Raw genomic sequence first — 14,267 nt, forward strand, 5'->3', positions numbered from 1 at the left:
TATAGGATGCATATTTTTTATTTGTTGTTGTGAAGAAACATTCTGAGTTCAGGAAATATTTAAAAGTTAGTATTCAATATCAACATTTTACTTCTGAAAACATGTTTATTGATTTTTGTTTCTAAAAAAGAATGCTTTATCTACCTTTTGATGTTTTTAGTTCAAAAGTTTATATTCTACAGGTGTTAAAGATTACAGTAAATCTTGTAAATAAATTTCCTACTCATGTGACTATTGTACCTTTGAATGCATTTCCTCACAGAAATATAGTATGCTAAAATAAACTCAAAACATGTGACATTCTGTGAAGAAAATATGTCATATTAATCAAAAATACCAAATTAGACAGAGTATTGGGATAGTCTCTTTGCCTCATAATCAGTATATTTCAAATTTTCAATTAATAATTACTTTATAATTAAGAACTTTTAAGTGAATGTTAGATACCATAATTCCATTTTTGGAGAAGTGGCAGCAAATGAATACTGTGCTTTTTACTTGTATGAAGTGCTTTTCTTCTTTGATATGAAGGACTCTGTTCCCATGTGATTCAAAGGCTGTGCATGAAGCCCTCTACTTTCCTCATCTCCATGCTAACTAACCAACATGGAGGACTATCAGCACAATCTTTTTATACAATACTGCCAATAGTAAAATAACACAAATATAGCTCAGTAGAGTAATCCCATAATTTTATTATTGTTCTGCACTATCCTGTTCCCATCCTAAAGGCGAATGTAACAAGCAGACCAGAGTGTTCCTCTTCAGGGTGCTAGTGTCTGAGCACAAGTCAAGGAGATTTTTACATTAGTTAGGCTGGATTCCAAGAGAATGTGTTTCACACCCAAGGAAGGGTAAATTGTACTCTGCATCTCACATAGTATGTAAGAGCTATAGCAGATCCAAAAGGGCAGGCAAATCCCCTAAGGTGCAGTGTGCCTTCCTAAAAATGTCAGAGATGGATGGGCAGCCTTAAAGAATACAGCTAACCTCCAGTTACAAAAGGAAGTGTCCTCCAGTCTTTTCCCTTAGCTTACAAGGTACAGTAAAATCCTTCCCTTTTAAATTCATGAACAGACAATTTCATGAACTAATTAAACAAATAACTAGAATTCAAAAAGGATGTGAATGTGCTCTTGTTTTTCAACTTACTCAAGTAGACACGCTAATGTTTGATTTTAGAAAGAAGACTCATTCTGAGAGGTACTTCACGTCTAAGGATGCTACATTTTTTATAAATCCCATATGCTCTCCTCAATTTTCAGTACTCCTATAAATAGGGATAAAAGTAAAAGCTACCTATGAAGTAATTTGAATATGGATGCCTCTAGAGTTTTACAGTTTTTAAAAAATATTTCTTATATTTAATTCAACTTACTTTTACTCAATTCCATAGCATTTCTCTTGGTTTAAAGGGAAAGAGTGAAAACACTAAACTCATCTTGCACTAGATTATAGAAAGTTTACTGTGATGTTAAATATAAAAGTTGCTGTAATATATTGTGAAATGAAATGACAAGAAGAAGTGGGAGAAAATGCTAGATATCAAATACAACCAAATCTCCATAGGTGTGTGAAACTGTGAGATGAAACCACACTAGATGATAAATATTATGTCCCCTAATGGAAAATAAATGTCTGCGTTAATCACAGGAGTCAGCTAAATCAAAGTATTTATTTGTATTGGTTTTAAATTGAGATTCTCTCTAACTATAAAGTAGTTTATAAGAATGGGCCTTGGTATCTATTTCTAAAGTGCATGTGATCTGATTCAGAATAATTTTCTCTCTTTAAGGAAAATAATAGAAACATAAGAGTTGACAAGAAGCCTGGAAGAGGGATACACAGAGTGGCATGGAAGAATCGAAAGGAATAAAAGGCACAGAAAGTTATTAATTTGGAACTGAAGTTTATGAATCATAACCAAAAGAAGTATTACACTCTGGCTTGTATTTTCAAATCAACATGGATTATGGATTATAGATAAAGGAGACGCCCATGGGTGGGGGGAAAGGAAAGATGAAAGAGAAAGATTTTTAGTTATTGCATTGCGCTGTTGATTATGTATCAATGAAAAGTATGTAATACTCTCTGGTTTTACTTTTATTTTCCATTCAAAAGTGAGTACACATAACTCAGAAAATATACTAAAGGCACTAGTCAGCAAAATAAAGTTATAAGATAAAGTTTCCATAGACTTAGTTGGAAGGTGAAATTTTCACTTACAAATTCCATTTGTTGTTAGGAAAGGAAGGAGGAAATCATCAAGCCTATGTTAGATTTTTTTTAAAGTCTTAAATTAAAAGAAAAACATCATGATTGTTGAGGAGTTGAGACCAAAACTAGTGAACTCTCCATTCAGCTAAGTGGATGAACACAGCTGCTTATTTAGCTCCAGAGGTTTGAAAATCACTTGCACACTGAAATCATGATGAATACATGAGCCCTAAGAATAAGTAACATACATTCTGTAAACTAGAAATATATGAACTTTATCTGCAACCAAAAAAAAGGAAACAAATGATACTGTATCTGAGCCCTCCCCACTCTTTCTCTGTCTTTGAGGATTGGTCTCACTGTCACCCTGGCTGGCTTGGAGCTCACTAAGTCAATATGATGACCTCAATCTCACAGAAATCCTTTTGACTCTTCTTCTGAATGCTATGTTCACAAGTGTTCACCACCACGCATCTGAAAATACCTCTTAATGGAGCCTACTCATCACTATCTGTTTGGAGGCCAGGAAATATATAGGAGAACATAGTGTTTGGATAGCTCCAACACGTACTCTGAGACCTGGGCAACTAGTCACTCTAAAAGGAAAGATGACTATAGCCAAAATATCAGTGGAATTAGTGTGATGAGGGTTTTTAGAAATGGTTTTCCCAAAGCAATGATTCTATGAATTTTCTTAAGAAAATACATCATTTAATTTTCTTTAAAGAAACATAGTGAGTAGTGTAGAGCTAAATGAAGAAAACTTAGTTCACCGTAACTCTCAAGATAATAGCACAAACATTTCTATCTTATCTATAGGACTATTAAACTTGTAAAATGTCCTGTGCTTTATATTTGATTTAATCATTCCTTCCTAGAGTGATTTAAAATAGAAAACAGGCTAATAAAAATCTAGCATAATTTCATTAGAACATTTTCATGGAAGAAATTTTAATGCTAATATCTGCATAAAAACATTTTCTTTTCAAGTATGGTTAGTGAAATTTATTCTCCAAATTTACTCCCAAAATAGTTTTCATTATTTCCATATTCTATTTTACCAGTTTGAAAAGTAAACAAATACAATCAGTAAATATGAGGTGAAGGGGAGTGCCAACCCACACAGACACAGAGAGAGTCACTGTCACTGTATACTGAAAATCACCATATAAAGTTCTATTCAACACAACAAACTATTACTTAAAAGCAAAAAAAAAATTCAACTTCTCATAGGAAACTCAATAAAGTCATTATACTTCCTGGCTATTAATTCACAAACAATTATCATTCCTTTTTTGAGATGAAAAGCTTGTCTCTACTTCTTAGTCTGATGAAAAAAGGGAAATTACAAAAAAAATAAGACAATCAAAAATGGAAATGTTTATTTCCACAGCAAATTGCTGTCTCTGATACACAAATAAATTAGACACTAGCTATAATGATGTGCTTAATTCTCAAAAAGATTTTTTCATAAAGTCCAGATTTTATATGAGTTTTCAGATGGCAATCCCTGCATAGCATTGATGATTTTTAAAAGCAAATTAAACTTATAACTGTATAAATATATTTTAAATTTTTCTTTGAAAATTATAATTATTTCTCAGTCATTTCTTAACTAATTTTTGTAGACCACAAACTTTAATCTCAGGAACCAACATAAACCTTTTGGTTTTACATTTAATTCATAGTTTTTCTTTGGCCAAAGGGAACAATTCAACACTTCTAGAAAATGTTATTTGATAGTAGTGTTTAGAAAAACAGACTGGGGACACACAGGTGTTTTATGAAACAACAGAGTAGACTGAAGAGATGACCTTATTCTCTGTAACAGTGGTGATGTGACTTAGCTACTTTATTTTACGAGATATTTTACTTGTTTGCTTAAGGTATGGATCTCCTTTTGCAACCCAAGCTAGCTTTAAATTCTTGATACCTCTGATTTGCACTCCTAAAGGTATATGCCTTCTACTTACCAATAACCATAAAATTTGTAACACCACATACAAGTTCAAGTGAAACTCAAGACTAAGAAATACTGAATCCATATCGTGATTAAATCAGGTACGACCATTCAGGATTGCACACTGAAACCCAGCTGGAACTAAGAAATCCATTGAGAAAAAGCTTTGGGTGGTATACAAAATCTATATATATATTAAACTTGCTTTCAAGGCCAGCTACCTTGTGATTCAAAATAGACTCTCCTTTTTCAACGATAAGAAGATAAATAGCACTAAATAATTAACTGGAATACAGATTATGCTGGCAGGGAAGATAAAGTAAGCTGGGTAGAAGGCACAGGCTGGTGTAGACAGGGAGTGCTTTGGCACAAGTTTTTTTCTTTTTACAATGAGTATTATCGCTGTTGCCACTGCAACCTCAGCAAAGCTACTCACACTGATTGAGATTACAGTGGCACACCAAGACCTAACCTGCTTCAACAGACAAATAGAAGGAAAGGAAGTGATCAGTTTGTCCCAGCACTTGTTCCCAATGTCTTCCAACGAAATAGGTGTAAGAAAAATTAGCAGCAGTTTCACAACACTGAGTGTGTGAATATTTTAAATGATTGTGCTGTAATATGCATCAACTTTTGCATCTGGAAGTTGAATAATAAATAAGTTACAATTTCTCCCTTAAAGTACAGATATAGATTGTCTATATTGTCATACAGTGAAGAATATCTCAGTATTCCTTGATGAAACTTGAAGTGCTAAAAGAAAACAACACTCTAATATGACATTTGAATTGGATAAAACTAACCAATATCTGCCTCTGCGTTTAATAAAGGCAACTATAGGCATTACTCACAGTGAAATGTTGGTATTTCAGCTCATTTCTTAGAGTTTGAGATGTTTTGAGTAAATACACAAAGCATAATTGCAATGATTTTAAGAAGAAACATATTAACCTAATGTGTACTATCTTAGGTGAGATGGTGACTTCGGGGATCATTCTTTAAGTATTTGAAACTTTAGTGCCTAACATACATATAAGTCTAGCAGGTTATATTATGCTAGTTGCTAGAATCATCAAGAGAACTGTAAAGGTCCCAAAAGATAAAAGGTACATCAGACAATTATGCAGTGGAGAAAGAGAAATAGCTTGACACTTAAGAGTGTAGTGCATAACTACTCCTACAGAAAACTAACACCCATAGTGACGTGGCTCATGGCACTTTGTTAAGTCCATTTTCAAAGGTCTAACAGTTTCTTCTGGACTCCACAGGCACCTGACACATAATACATACATGCACACACACACATACAAATACACACACACTCATGAACACACATGTACAAACATGCACATATACACACAAACTCTCTCACACATAAAGAGACATTCTCATACATGAATTCATACACATGTATGCACAATTATAAACACAACAAAGCTTAATATATTTAATGAGGAGATGGTACTGATCATAAGAAAAACTTTTGTGATATATTAAGGGTCTTGAAAATGACTGTTTTCTGAGTCTGATTAAGGGAAACACATTGTATACTCTAGTTATTGAGGCTTTGAACTTTTAAAGTCCAAATGTGAGTAAAAGATCTATACAAATAATAAATTTGATAGTTCATGAGTTGAACATTTTTCAATCACTACATATTTCTATATAAAATATGCAAAATATCTTACTTCAAAGACCTATCAAACAAGTGATCATCGACATAATGCTGCTTATCATCACCACCATCATCAACATAAAATATAGACAGATAATGAGAGATGATAGGTAGATACATAGACAGAGAGAGAGAGAGAAGGAGAGAGAGAGAGAGAGAAAGAGAGAGGGGGGCAGGTAATTGATATTCCATAGCATCCAAGAATATGGATTCAAAATATTAACTAGCTTCCAGGTTCTATTTGGACCTGTAACTAAGGCTGTCTCACATCCCTCTTTACCAAAATCCTTCCTGGAGAGAACTGGTCTCCCAGGACTTCTCTTACTCCTAAGCCTACAGGTGAGACTCCACTTTCACTCCAATAATTGTCCAAAGAGAAAATCACCAAGAGCACACACACATAAGAGCAGCTAGGGACAGGATCCATCAGGTCTCCATCTGCACCCAGAGCACAGCCTTCCATACCCAAATCATGCTCGGAGAGAGCTGGTCTCCCAGGAGTGCTCTCACGCCTAAATCACAGACTCTCAGGCCCACAGGAGGGACAAGTTCCAGTCAGAGACAGTAGGACCAATGTAACATAGAGGAACATGTGTCCTTGTTATATGTTGGAGCATCTTTTGGGTATATGCCCAGGAATGGTATAGCTGTGTCCTCAGGTAGCACTATGTCTAATTTTCTATGGAACCTCCAGACTGATTTCCAGAGTGATTGTGTGCCAGTTTGCTATCCCACCAACAATGTAAGAATTTTCCTCTTTCTCTACATCCTCACTAGAATCTATTGCCACCTGAGTTTTTATCTCAGCCATTTTTGACTTGTGTGATGTGGACTCTCAGGGTTGTTTTGATTTGCATTTCTCTGATGACTAAGGATGTAAATGCAAAAAAAATGTGCAATAAAAAAGAATAAGAAATATTAACTTATCTACTACCCATGTAGACTTCTGAAGTAGAGCTGATTTAGTGATAAATAGGTACACAGGGGTGGTAGACCCAGCACAATTTTAAATGGAAACTGAAAACTTCCTTAATCTTAATATGTACCTATAACTTGTTAGTGCACACAAATGTTAAAAAATTTCTGGTACATAATCATACTTCTGGTTGCCTCATTCACTTATACTGTTGGAATGACAATCAGAAGTAACATTTTGGAATTTATGTAGTGTAAGAAAACAAGCATTAAAATGGAAAATGCCTACATAATATTACAAAGTTTCCTGAGGACCAGCAGGGCGGCTCAGAAAAATGATGTCTACAACCAAGTATGATGGCCTAAATTTGATCCTTGGGACCAGAGATGTGAGAATTAAGTCCCATGACTTGTGCTCTGACCCACAAATATTCTAACCCATGCACAAACACACATGCACATACACAAACACACATGCAGGTACACATGTATACACAATTAAAGCATATCTAAAAGTTTTCTTTCAGATTTCTGAAATTCATAAGTAAAAATCATTAAGGCTGTTCTTATAAGCCTAAGAATACCATAAGAGTTCATAAACTCATAAGGACAAAGACTGGTGGACCACATTTTTTTTTACATTTTAGTATTTGCAATAGGTGAAGAAGTACTTGCTAGAAATTTTAGGGAATTATATATAAATAGTCTTTAGAAAATAATAAGAAGTAAACCCAATCTTAAAATTAAATTTATGAATAATTAGCTTCATGAAAATTATAATTCTTAAATAGTTGTGATAGAATATCCTAACTATCAAGCCAGGTATTTGTAGGTCCGGTTTAATTAACTTCTGATAATGTGCAAGGATTTTAGATGATATATCATTAAACAAATCTTTAAAGAATAAAAACTTTCAAAGAGCTGTAAACAGTAAATTACAGACAACCAAGGATAACCTACTTGAAGAGTGAACATAATATAAAACCATCTATGGTGGTGAGCTTTGACTATCAGTTAGAAATAACCTAGCATAAGCTGTTAGTATAATCTCAGTATAGTACTATTCTCTCTCTCTCTCTCTCTCTCTCTCTCTCTCTCTCTCTCTCTCTCTCTCTCTCTCTCTCTCTCCCTCCCTCCCTCCCTCCCTCCCTCCCTCCCCCCCTCTGGTTTCTTAAACAAAATACCTAATTTCTGTGAGAAATTTCTTCTCATTCTAGCATTTAGGAACACCATTTTCTAGGGTGAAGTAGCTTTTTTGAAGTGCATAAGTGTTTGAATGTACTCATTTTTGATTGGATACTTAATTTATTTTCATTTCAAATGTTTTTCCCCATTCTGTTTTCCCCTGCTGACTCTATGAAGGTGCTCCCCAACTTACCCACCCATTTTCTCAATGCCCAAGCATCCCCTAGTGCTGGGGCATCAAACTTTGACAAAACCAAGGGCTTCCTCTCCCATTGATTCAAGATAAGTCAATCTTTTCCTACATATACAGCTCGAGCCAAGGGTCCCTCCATATGTATTCTTTGGTTGGTACTTTAGTCCTCAGAAACTCTGGAGATCCTGGTTATTTCATATTGTTGTTCTTCTTATAGAGTTGCAAAGTCCTTCCACTCCTTCAGTCCTTCCCCTAACTCCTCCATTGGGGTCCCAATGCTAAGTCTGATGGTTGGCCTTGATCATCCACATCTATGTTGATCAGGTGCTGGCAAAGCCTCTCAGAGGACAGCTATTCAAGCTCTTCACAGGAAGTAATTCTTGGTATCAGCAACAGTGTCTGGGTTTGGTGTCTTCACATGGGATGGATCCCTAGATAAGGGTGTCTCTGGATGGCCTTTCCTTCTGTCTCTGCTTCAGTCCTTGTCCCTGCATTTTCAGGAACAATTCTGGTTTAAAAATTTTGAGATGAGTGGGTGGCCCCATCACTCAACTTGGGGCCATGCCCATTTACTGGATATGGTCTCTACAGGTTCTAGCTCCCCTTTGATGAAATACCTTTTGGGTATTTCGGATAATGTCATTCCTTAGGACCTCTGGCATCTGGGACTTTCTAGTGGCTACCCATAGTTCCCCATCCCCCACTGCTACACACCTTCATTCAATTTCCAGACCCTCTACCTCCTGTGATTATTTTGTTCCCATTGTGTAAATGTACCACATTTTCTGTATCCATTCTTCTATTGAGGGACATCTGGGATGTTTCAAGCTTCTGGCTATTATAAATAAGGCTGCTATGATCATAATGGAGTATGTGTTCTTGCAATATGTTGGAGCATCTTTTGGGTATATGCCCAGGAGTGGTATATCTGGGTTTTTAGGTAGAACTATTTCTAACTTTCTGTGAAAACACCAAACTTATTTCCCGGGTGGTTTTATAACTTTTCAAGCCCACCAGCAATGCAGGAGTTTTCTTCTTTCTTCATATCTTTGCCAGCATCTGCTGTCTTCTGAGTGTTTGATTTTAGCCATTCTGACTGGTGTGAGGTAGAATCTCAGGGTTGTTTTGATTTGCATTTTTCTGATGACTAAGAATGTTGAACATTTCTTTAGGTCTTTCTTGTCCATTTGAGATTCCTCAGTTGAGAATTCTTTGTGAAGATCCATTTTTTAAGGTCCAATTCATTTTTTAAAAGGGTTATTTCGTTCTTTGGAGTCTTAACTTCTTGAGTTCTTTGTGTATACCTTGGATATTAGCCCTCTACCAGATGTATAGTTGGTAAAGATCTGTTCCCAGTCTATAGTAGGTTACCGTTTTGTTTTATTGACAGTGTCTTTTACCTTATAGAAGTTTTTCAATTTTCATGATATCCCGTTTGTCAATAGTAGATCTTATAGCCTGAACTATTAGATCAGGATATTTTTCCCTATGCTGATGTATTTGAGGCTCTTTCCCACCTTGTCTTCTATTAGATCCAGTGTATCTGGTTTTATGTGGAAATCCTTGATCCACTTGGATTTGAGCTTTGTACAAGAGGATAAGAATGGATCAATTCACATTCTTCTACACGTTAACCAACAATTAAACTAGTACCATTTGTTGAACCTGCTGTCTTTTTTCCACTGGATGGTTATAGGTTGATGTCATTATGCAGGTGAGGGCCAGAACAAGTTATATCAAGGCCATGATTTGACAGTAAAAGAATACAGTGGGAACAAAGTTTTTATAGAGAAAGAGAGAAGAAGAAGGAGGGAGAATCAAGATGGATACTGAGAAGGGTGACCCAGATCAGGATATCCCAGGAGGGTGGTCCTGAATGGCCAAGGTAGCTGGCTTGGATTTCTGTTGGCAAATTTATCTTATCCAGGTGGGCGGTTTACATCCTTATCAGTTGGTTGTAAGTTTATTTTGTGTGTGTTTATATTATAGATTATAAATTTAACATATTAATCTAATTGTTAAACTACAAGTTTTCAGAGCTTTGATTTACTAGGTTACAGGGGATGTGAACAAAGTTCTCAGTAAACAGAGAGACAACCTGTCTCAGTTCTGGAAACTGGGCTAGATTATAGAATGCCTGGGCCTAGCATGATATGATGCCATGCTAGAATGGCCCACAGAATGCTATGTGTGTGTCAGGCCTTGTAACAATCTGCCAAGGGGACAATGAATGAAAGCAGTTGACAGAGAAACAGCTAGAGCAAGCAGCTCCCACAGATCTGTGTAGAATGAGAACATGCGGAAACTGGCAGCCACTGATTGTTTTTTTAAATTTTTACCTCAACAGATGGTTTAGGCTTCTCTGTCAAAGATCGGGTGATCCTAGGTGTGTGGTCTTCAATTCTATTCCATTGATCTACCTTCATGTCTCTATACTAATACCATGCAGTTTTTATCACTATTGTTCTGTAATACTGCTTGAGGTCTGGGATGAATGCACTCATCTCTCTCTGCTCTTGAATTTGGGTGTAATAAAGGAAACTGTTTGAAGTTTGTGTCTTGACCTCTCCACAGATGATGTTCTGTAACCTTGAACTGTAAGCTGACTAACCCTATTCTCCCACTTATTTGCTTCTGTCAGGGTGTTTTTCTATGACTACTAGGTGTTTTATAGGACCTGGTCTACAAATAGACCAGGAGGTTAAAAAGAGAAACTAAATCACTTATTATACATTCAGAGAATTGTTTTAGTATCTTGAATCTCCTGAGTAAATAAAAGTTGGTTTCACATATCACATCGTGTTTAAAAATAAATCCCAGGGGTTGAGGATTTAGCTCAGTGGTAGAGCACTTGTCTAGCAAGCGCAAGGCTCTGGGTTTGGTCCCCAGCTCTGAAAAATAAAATAAAATAAAATAAAATAAAATAAAATAAAATAAAATAAAATAAAATAAATCCCAGATAATGTTTAAAGAACAGCAACTATCAATGACGTTGTAGCTTAGATATCAGGATTTAGAAAACTGAAACAGGAGGTTCAATGCTAGCTGAAGGCCAATCTTGGTTATAAAATCTTACCCTGTGTCAAAAACAATAACTGAACATGCTAACAAAATCATTGCAGAAAACTGATTAAAAAGTACCTTGTTTTTATTGTAATAAGTAAATTATATCTTAGATGAAAATAACATAAAATATCTAAAATATTTCCCACTAATTGGGTATGCTGCCGTCAGCTGTAATCCCTGTGACTTAACAGAATAGCAAAAATAGCAAATTCATTGTCAATCTCAGTTATATAGAATGTAGAATGTAAATCTAGGATACTTACTAAAGCTCTCTTTATTTTATGTGGTTTGCCTGTATGTATGTTCATGCTAGGCATGCATGTCTGGTATCCAACTAGGCAAGAAGAAGGTATCAGGACCTCTGAAACTGAAGTTAATATTGTGAGCCTCCACATGGATACAAAGGATAGGATGTGTCCTCTGCAAAAGTAGTAAGTAAAATTAATATCTGAGCCATCTCTCCAGCCTTAAAATTTATACATTTGTTAATTACTTAAAATACACCTTTTACCCTTTTTATTTCTTCTTTGTGGAACTTGGAGAGAACTTCCAATCTGGACTTGATAATTTACCATTGTGGGAGAAAGATGCCTTCTCTGACTACTTTTTTTTATGAGACTCCTGCCTTTTACTCTCCTTCCCATTCTTGTGCAAGATGTCTCAAGCACTTCTAATCTAAAGGATAAATGAATCAGAAGCTGAAAACATACAAGAAAGCAGAAGGCATGTCTTTGGGGCTTCAATAATACTGGCTAAATTTTCAGTCATATTTGACGCTGTAATTCATGTTTTTCACCATAATCTGGATCTCCATAGAGAACACACTCTCAGTTAACTCTACTTGGAATTTTCAACTCAAAACTGCAAAAAATATTTTTAAATTAAATAGTTCTTTTTAATTGTAATTCTGATGGTGATCAGCAGTCAACACAGAAAGTCCTTGTCAAACATTTGTTTCTATCTTGACTGCTAGGCTTGCTTCGTTCCTCTGACCTCTTGGTTTCATTAAGGGTGTTTATAACTATTATTATTTGTGTTTTAACTTGACCTGGATTCCCAGAGCTGCTCTTTAGGCTTGGGAATAGAGAAATTCAGCTTCATACAATAGATAAACCATTTTCCCAAGAGCCTACAAGAGCTGTTAAGATGACAACCCGTTTAGGGTGGCACTCCCTATCCTTGAAAGCCGTGGGGTTGGTCCAGATATCTTGGTCAGCACTGTAATTGCTGTCCCAGCAGTTTCTGGCACAGATCCTGAGGCTCATATCTAGATCAGGGACACGAGAGCCTCTGTAGACTCTCTGAGCCATGCTTTGGTCACTCCCTGCTGACCCTGCTGCCAGCTACTACTGGCAATTTCCTCATAAGAAAAGCAAATGGAGACTAGATTCAAATCAAGAGGGGAGGGCAATACATTTCAGGATTTGAGCTTCCAGGATTGTGTAAATCATGTCCGATGATACGTGGGTCCATTAGATAGTATCAAAATTTTATGAATCAGACTAAGTTTCTTTGCAAATTGTTATGATTCACTCATGTGCCAGAACATTGTTTAAAATGGAAAGAAACAGACAAAGATAAATTAAGATATTCTAATCAGTCAAAAATATGATCTGAGGTAAAAGGAGAATAATGGTGGAAGTCAGTGGCAATAAATCCCTATGTGAAAAATTAAAAATAATCAAAATATACAGGAAATTAAAGACAACATAAGTAAAAATATGTGTAGATTCAAAAGCTCCATTGTTACCAGGTATTGTAATATACATCTGTAAGTTTTGGCCTCAGAGACTGAAGTAGGAAAATTTGAGGTTGGCTTCAGTTACAGAGTAAGCTTTCAACCACACCACCACCACCAACAACAACAACAAAAACACACCTTATGGGGAGGAGAAGAAGAAAATGAAAAAGACTTAATACATGATTTAATCACATCACAGTTTAGAGAAGACCTATGGAAGCTTTTCCAACGTGAATTTGAAGAAAGAATTTTGGTGTTTTTGTTGTTTTGTTTTTTAAGTTAAGGAAGTGGAGAGATGGCTCTTTGAGAGGATGCAGTTTTAGACCCAACAACTCATGTCCAGCAAGTGACAATTACCTATAACTCCAACTTTAGGGTATTCAACATATATGGACAGTGATGCATATAACACACACACACACACACACACACACACACACACAAACACACACACACACACACAAACACGCACACAAGAAAAATAGACAGAGATAGAGATAAGGACAGAAAGAGATAGAGAAACAAAGAGATATGAAAAGACAACAAAAAATAGTCCTTAAAACACTTTTTAAACAAATCAACAAAAGAAATAAGTACTATAAAGTGACAGACTCTCCAAAGTCAAAGTCATAGTTGCTTTGGAAGAAGAAACAAAACTATTATAATCAATATTTAAACAACCATGGATTCTTGCATACACCTAAACAGTGTAATACAGAGCCATTCACATTCAATATAAAGTAGACCTCCCCTATAGATTACTCACAAGCCACATTTTTGCAGAATTTTCACATGCGTAATTAATTCTGTTTGTATAACTACTGCCTATTTTGTACAATGAACAATCAACTAATGTTGACAGGGAAGAGAGCCATCTCCACTGCAGTGGACAATGACACCACAGCTTCAGCTTCAGCTTGCCAACCTTATGGTTTTATAGGACAGCCTTTTATAATTAAACTCTAAGAAGTAAAAAGTTCCTGAATGTAATACTACTGACCCTTCTGCTTTTGTGTTCAGCTAAATATGTTTGAGGAAAACCTAGGAAAGAGTTTAAGCCCTTCCCCCTCCAGCATCACTCCAAATAAAATTGAGGAACATATCCAGGGAGCAAAGGCTCAGGCCCATATAGATGTACTGTGCAGATCCTTCTATTATGGGTTCTGTGTCTGGGATGGAACATTCTTTTCTTGGAGAATTTCTTTAGTAGTGCTGTATTTACTTCTCCAGTCTTTTCTTCTGCCAAATCTTTCCTTACCCTGCACCAACTCCTTTCCAAAATTATGGCCTTCTGTTCTTTGATTATTATTGCTAC

General features: G+C 35.8%; 1 protein-coding gene across 1 annotated transcript in view; it reads right to left on the bottom strand.

The window, feature by feature from the left end:
• Window positions 1-14,267, bottom strand: part of Hnf4g (hepatocyte nuclear factor 4, gamma) — a 149,602-nt gene that overhangs the window by 26,251 nt on the left and 109,084 nt on the right.

Source organism: Rattus norvegicus, chromosome 2 (genome assembly GCF_021556685.1).
Source record: "Rattus norvegicus strain SHRSP/BbbUtx chromosome 2, alternate assembly SHRSP_T2T, whole genome shotgun sequence".
NCBI lineage: Eukaryota > Metazoa > Chordata > Mammalia > Rodentia > Muridae > Rattus > Rattus norvegicus.